The sequence below is a fragment of the Brachycentrus maculatus genome, unplaced genomic scaffold (assembly GCF_059751285.1).
Source record: "Brachycentrus maculatus isolate JH-2025_06_01 unplaced genomic scaffold, ASM5975128v1 h1tg000081l, whole genome shotgun sequence".
NCBI classification, from domain to species: Eukaryota; Metazoa; Arthropoda; class Insecta; order Trichoptera; family Brachycentridae; genus Brachycentrus; species Brachycentrus maculatus.
Window position 1 is genome coordinate 5,103,522 of NW_028280835.1, and position 6,479 is coordinate 5,110,000.

General features: G+C 31.1%; 1 protein-coding gene across 2 annotated transcripts in view; it reads left to right on the forward strand.

Annotated features, from left to right (window-relative positions):
• The first annotated feature begins 763 nt into the window (after window positions 1–763).
• LOC148311011 (putative peptidoglycan muropeptide transporter SLC46) overlaps window positions 764–6,479 on the forward strand; it is a 55,217-nt gene continuing 49,501 nt past the window's right edge. Inside the window, exons 1-2 of one of the 2 annotated variants that reach the window (XM_088257534.1) lie at window positions 764–841; window positions 1,795–1,930. The gene's annotated coding sequence lies outside the window, so the exon portion shown is untranslated. Of the gene's footprint in view, window positions 842–1,794; window positions 1,931–6,479 lie in introns of those variants that run through there. The other variant, XM_088257535.1, reaches the window with a different exon arrangement.

Consider the following 6,479-nt stretch of genomic DNA (forward strand, 5'->3'; position numbering starts at 1 on the left):
CAGCCCATTCCTGAGGCCATGTTCCCGTTCTCCATATGAGGTTGCAGAGATCCAGCACTGTTTTTATGCCCTTATCCCCTAGTTCTTTTAGAAGCTCGGCCTGTATGCAGTCATTGCCGGGGGACTTGTTGCATTTTAGTTTTTTCAGTGCATTTCGAATCTCTTCTTCCAAAATGTCGGGTTCCATGGTTTGATTCTCAAAGGAAGGACTTCCTGCTGTTGAGGTCTCGGCATATAGTCCGGAGCAGTAACCTCGCCATCTCTCCAAGACGCTGCCAATGTCCGTCAGAACGCTTCCATTTTGGTCCTCTATTGCCCATGTCTGAGGTTTGAAGGCACGGGTTAAGAGTTTAACCTTTTGGAAAAGATCCTTTGTAGTGACGCTATTCGCTTTATCTCTATCTATATATATATATATATATATATATATATATATATATATATATATATATATATATATATATATATATATATATATATATATATATATATATATATATATATATATATATATATATATATATATATATATATATATATATATATATATACATGCTTTATGGCCTTTGACACCCCTGCTACATAGCACGTATCCACATCCCATGTATGTAGCACCGTAATCACCGATCTCTGATCGGCGAATTAATTCATCAGTCAAGGTACTTGTGCACGGTATTCAGTACCTCCCCATGTACCCGCTACCCGCGCAGTTGTGTCCGCGAGCCAAGATGGACAATTTAAGAATGGTTCTAGTTGACAATTTGTCAGTTGGTCAAATGCAGTCACGGAGCTAGCGCGCGACGCTCACCCGAACGACCTCATCGAGAAAATCGGGAAAACAGTACTGTGACAATAATAATACAATAATCCCACCGACACATGGTTTAATGTGGAAAATATTAACCTGACATTGCATTTTGTTGCGTAACTTGATATATTATAATTAAGTTTACTTAAAAACGAAATAAAAGTGAAAATAAATTTATAATCTAGCTACTATTTTTCAGTGGTAAAATTTTCAAACGTGTTAAACCTTCGAATATTCACTAATTTCTTTGAAGTTCGTTCGCCTCTTGTCAAATTATGTTCTCCGGGAATGAAAAAAGTTTTGGATTAATAATTTTACGATATAATTTTTAAATTAATTATAAATATATATTTGTTTATTTTAATTTATCAAAAACGCTTCCCTTGTGAAACACGAATAAATAAATGTTTAGTAAAGATAAATTAATGCTTTATTATTTTTACTACAATATCTTTCATTAGATACTTATTTGTGTTTCACAAACAATATGACAAGTCAAAGCGTTTTTAATAAATTAAACGTAAACATGACATATATTACAAGGATAAAAAAAACATATCAATTAATTAATGTATTTTTTATTATTTAAAAATATATTTATCTCTGTAGTGTCGTGGATAGTCCGTTTGTGGTTCAGTCGATTCCCAGAGGAGTCAAAATAAAGATTTTTCCCTGTTACGTTTATTTGATATCACCCTGGATATCAAACAAATATAACAGGGAATCGAACGCAAGACTTCTTGTTATTGATGATCATGATAACACTGCCTCAATACGATGCAATACCTTATTGGGTGCACATGAAAAGGCTAGAAGAAAAAAATTAAAGAATATTTTTATTATTATTAAAATTTAATATTCTCGCATTTTTTCCAAATTTGATTTTAACGACAACAAAAATGCAGTGTGAGGTTAAAAATTCTGAAAATAGTGAAGACAGCTGTTACGGCTTTCAGTGTTATTAAGTTTTTGCTTTTTTAAATTAGATTTTTTTCATAAATAACGATAAAAAAAATTAATTATTAATTGTGTTAACGAAAATTGAAAAAGTAAACAGTAGACGATAGTAAGTGTTTTTGAACTAAGTGAATTTTTGGTTAAAAATTGAAGATAAATCACTAGGTAAGTACTTTCTCAGTAATTAAATATATAGTTTATTATATTATGCTAAAATAGGTACCTAATTATAGTATTATGTTGTAAACGAAAATAATATCAGTTTAAAAAAATGTTTTCCCACGTATTTTGATGCACTAAACACGATTTCTTTGAAGATAGTTTCAAGTGCATTGAAACCCGTATAATATAGTTCAATTCGTATTTTTTTAAAGAGAAATATTTCTGTTTTTATTATTCACACAAAAATGTCAATTTCATACTATTTCTGTGAGCCTAAGCGGCTCATTATTAAAAATAGGTATCAAATTGTGGTAGAGTGGGTTCGAACCGAGAAACTCTGACTTAAGAATCCGCGACACTGACCACGGGACCACAACCCGAAACCGTATCAAGAGAATGTTCAAATATTAAATTAATCAATTCATTGTTGCTTTAAAAGTTTGTTAGTAAAATGAATAATTCATAACAAAGTCAACTTATTTTTAGGAACGTGATATGTACGGCTACTCGGAAAACTATTTTTTCTTACTTTCATCTCTTTCCATTTCGCATCCAGATAGGGCAGCATATCGGATCAACTAGATCTTTATAATTAATTAACAAAAAAAATTCAGTTGTAAAATTCAGTTGTTCAAAATTGTATCCGGTACGCATTAAATATTTTTGGAACAGGTATCTTTTCTCTTGCGCGTAGGTTATACGCGTCAGCTCGGCATGGTAAAGAAAAACCGCGCGTATCACGTACGTTCGCATGTGTAGGTTAGTTAATGTCAACATGACTAGTTTCGAGAACATCTGTACATGTATATACATAAAACACTTGTATAAGATAAATATAATTATATATATATATATATATATATATATATATATATATATATATATATATATATATATATATATAAATATATATATATATATATATATATATATATATATATATATATATATATATATATATATATGTATATATATATATATATATATATATATATATATATATATATATATATATATATATATATATATATATATATATAAATATATATATTCTGTACCGAATCTCAGCCCAGGTCGTTGTACAGAACGCAAACTAGACGTAAATGTTTAATGCAGATAACATCATTTTTTCCACATAAGAAACATGTATGTTTTATTTTTCAAATCTTATTCTCGGATATTTTAAAACACTTCACGCCTCATTAAAAACAGCGATTCAAGTCTGTCACACGTCAAACCGTTTTAAGAAAAACATTCGCTCTTTGCAACTCTCGCTCCGATCACTTTCACAAAACAAGAACAAAAAACGGTTCTAATTATTTTATGTTATTCGGGGCACTGAAAACAAACATTGCCATCTCCGAGCCAATGGTCTTGTGCTAATCCGCTATTAAACATTAAACATTAGAGTAACAAAAGGGAAGAATAAGAGCGTAACTTGCTTGTCACAAAATATAAGAATAAGAGCGTAACTAGCAGAGTATCAAAAGGAAAGGGTTTTACTAACAGAATAATTTTTCGTTTAAATGTATATTTATACTCGTATATAAATAAATAAAACCTGTTTACATATCGCTCACTCCTTTCAAGAACGTCATAAATCGAAAATCGTCAATTTTCAGTTGTGCATGTTTTCGGAATGCCCAGAAAATGTACTTTATCCCAGCAAAAGAGGCATATTTTTAACTTAATATTTACCCGCTACAGGGCAGAAAGTGTTGTTTTTGCATTTTGAAGAAAAGGTATTGTTTAATATTTTTTTAAAATAAACTAAATATTTTTCAAATGGAGAATGGAGAATGGAGAAAAAATCTTCAGGTTTTACCTAAAAAGATCTGTTGCGCACAGTAAAAAGTTCAATAAGTCGCTTGATATTTATTTTGAATACATTGTATTATATTTTTAAACTTTAAAAACGTTCTCCTGAAAAATCAAGTTTTTTATTTATGACGTTCTTGAAAGGAGTGAGCGATAAATGAATGGAAGTGATTAATGGAGTTGGAAAAGAAGGATGAAAGTAGACTGAATGCGTTCTAAATGCGATCTCTCAGACAAATGTGAGGCGAAACGATTCAAGATAGCTGTTCGAATAGTGAAATAATGTAACAATGCAGGGTTGAGATAGGAATTATCGAAACAAATTTATGTATTTTAAGTACTTGAAAGTGGTCAGGTCAGGAGTCGGAATGATCAGCGGGTATGTGAGAGGAGATGCATGAGTGTGGAAGAGGTGGAGTAACAAATGAAAATGGTTCAAGTAATATTTTTGCTCGAAAACGTTGAAATGTTACCTGAATTCATATGGGTTTCAGAACTCTTTTTAACGTTTTGGTTTTCGATTCCCGGTAACATTTTTTAAAAGACGTTTATGTATACTGCCATGTTTGTTTCCAACACCTCATTTTAAACGATGTCTTAATTAAAAGTTGAAGACATAAAAGTCTTATCTAATAAATTCAACTATTTTTTCTGATTTCTATTTTGATCTGGCAATAAGGAAATCATGTCGAGCTGTTCGCAAATTGTTGTTATGAAGCAACGTTCATAATTCAGTACAGTATAGTAGGACCAGTGTAGCCATGGTCATAACTTATTCAACATTCAATAATAGTATTTTTATTTCTACTAATCAAATATACCGACGGCCCCTACGTAAAATACTCTATCTGCAAATCTGTTACTTTACAGGAGAGAGCATAGAAGATTTTTTCAACGTTTTTTTTATTAACTAACGATTTTATCTGAATTTCTAAACTAGTATTATACATTCAAAAACACGATAAAATAATGCATTAAATCGTTTAAAAACTTTATGTTTTGTCAAAACTAAGTACATATCGTTTAAGGAGTTCGATATATATAGTATGTTATACGCCTGAAAACCAGGCGTAATTTTTTTTGTTTGTTCATATTTGTAGATAACGGTCAGTTGATAACGTACACCAAATATCTCAAAATTGACAAAAATGTAGTAAGAGCACTTTACGTAGGGCACATCGATACGATATTTATATTTAAACTAACTTTCACAGCGCTTTTCTGCAGGAATAGGCAGAGAGAAACGAAAGCCACATCATTCTATCTTTACAAACATTATTTGCCTCTTCTACATATAATTTTATACATGCATCTCCCCATACATACCCGCCAATTATTCCTACTCTTGACCTGACCGCTTTCAAATATTTCACATACTTCATCAAGCGAAGTTTTCCTCGGTCTCCCTCCACTTCTATTACCAACTACATTCGCATCATGAATTTGTTTAACTTTTCTTCTTTCACTTATTCTTTCCAAACCATCTTTACACACCTTTTTTATTTTTTCGATAGTGCTTATATCAACCACGAATTCATTCCATATATCACCACTCGAGCATCTATCAAATACATCGTTTTGCCAAACACTTGTCTGAGAGATCGCACTTTGTCTGCAATTTGTGTGATTTCATGCTTCTTTTACCAACTCTATGCTTCACTTCTATACATTTGGGTTAAAACCAGGATTCCGTTATTGTTGTTTTTGCCAGTTTAGCTTTCGCTGATTAAAATGTTTAAATAACATGTATTTTGCAATTTATTTACTTTCTAGAACTACATACATTGTCAATTTTAACATTTTGATGTTATAAATTAAATTTCATATTGTATTTCAATATATTATTCTTATTTTCACCAGATATATATGGTCACATTTATAATTTATTATTTGGAAAAATTAAAAGACGTTTTATAAGTGACCCTGAAGAGGGCACAGGTTGTTGCCGAAACTAGTTGGTTTTTCAAAGAAATCAAAATCTTTTTATTTCTCCAAATAATACATTACAATGATCCACAAAGTTAATGCTTAAAGGTGGAGACTGACCGGATCATTTCGTCGTAACGTAACACGTTACGATGCGAGCATTCAGGCAGTCAGTACAGCGAGCCGAGCGCTCCATCCATAGTTTCGGATGCTCGCTGATTTTCGCCGCGAGCGATGTTACGACGTTACGTTATGACGAAATGCTTCGGTCAGTCTCAACCTTTAAATATTCAAATTACATTTATAATTAATTCATAATAATTGCAATGATATTTTTTTCGTATTCGTAGACAGATCGCGATCATCGTTGTACTAGGAATACTCCGTTATTTTTTCTCACATGTTGCATTTATTATTTTTTCTATTGTTTGCAAGATACCATCATTTGTCAACTTCCGCGATAAGGTTAGAGGCGGTTAGCTAATTATTCAATTTAACGTAACCTCACTGTACAACGCGTATGAAGAAATATACCCGTCATATATCGCTCACTCTTTTCAAGAACGTCATAAATAAAAAAATCGTTAATTTTCAGTTGTGCATGTTTTTGGAATGCCCAGATAATATACTATTTCCTAGCAAAAGCGGCATATTTTTAACTTAATATTTACCCGCTACTGGGCAGAAAGTGTTGTTTTTGCATTTTGAAAAAAAGGTTTTGTTGAATTATTTTTTTAAATATACTTTTTATTTTTTAAATGGAGAAAAAACCTTCAGGTTTTAACTAAAAAAATCTGTTGCATAGTAA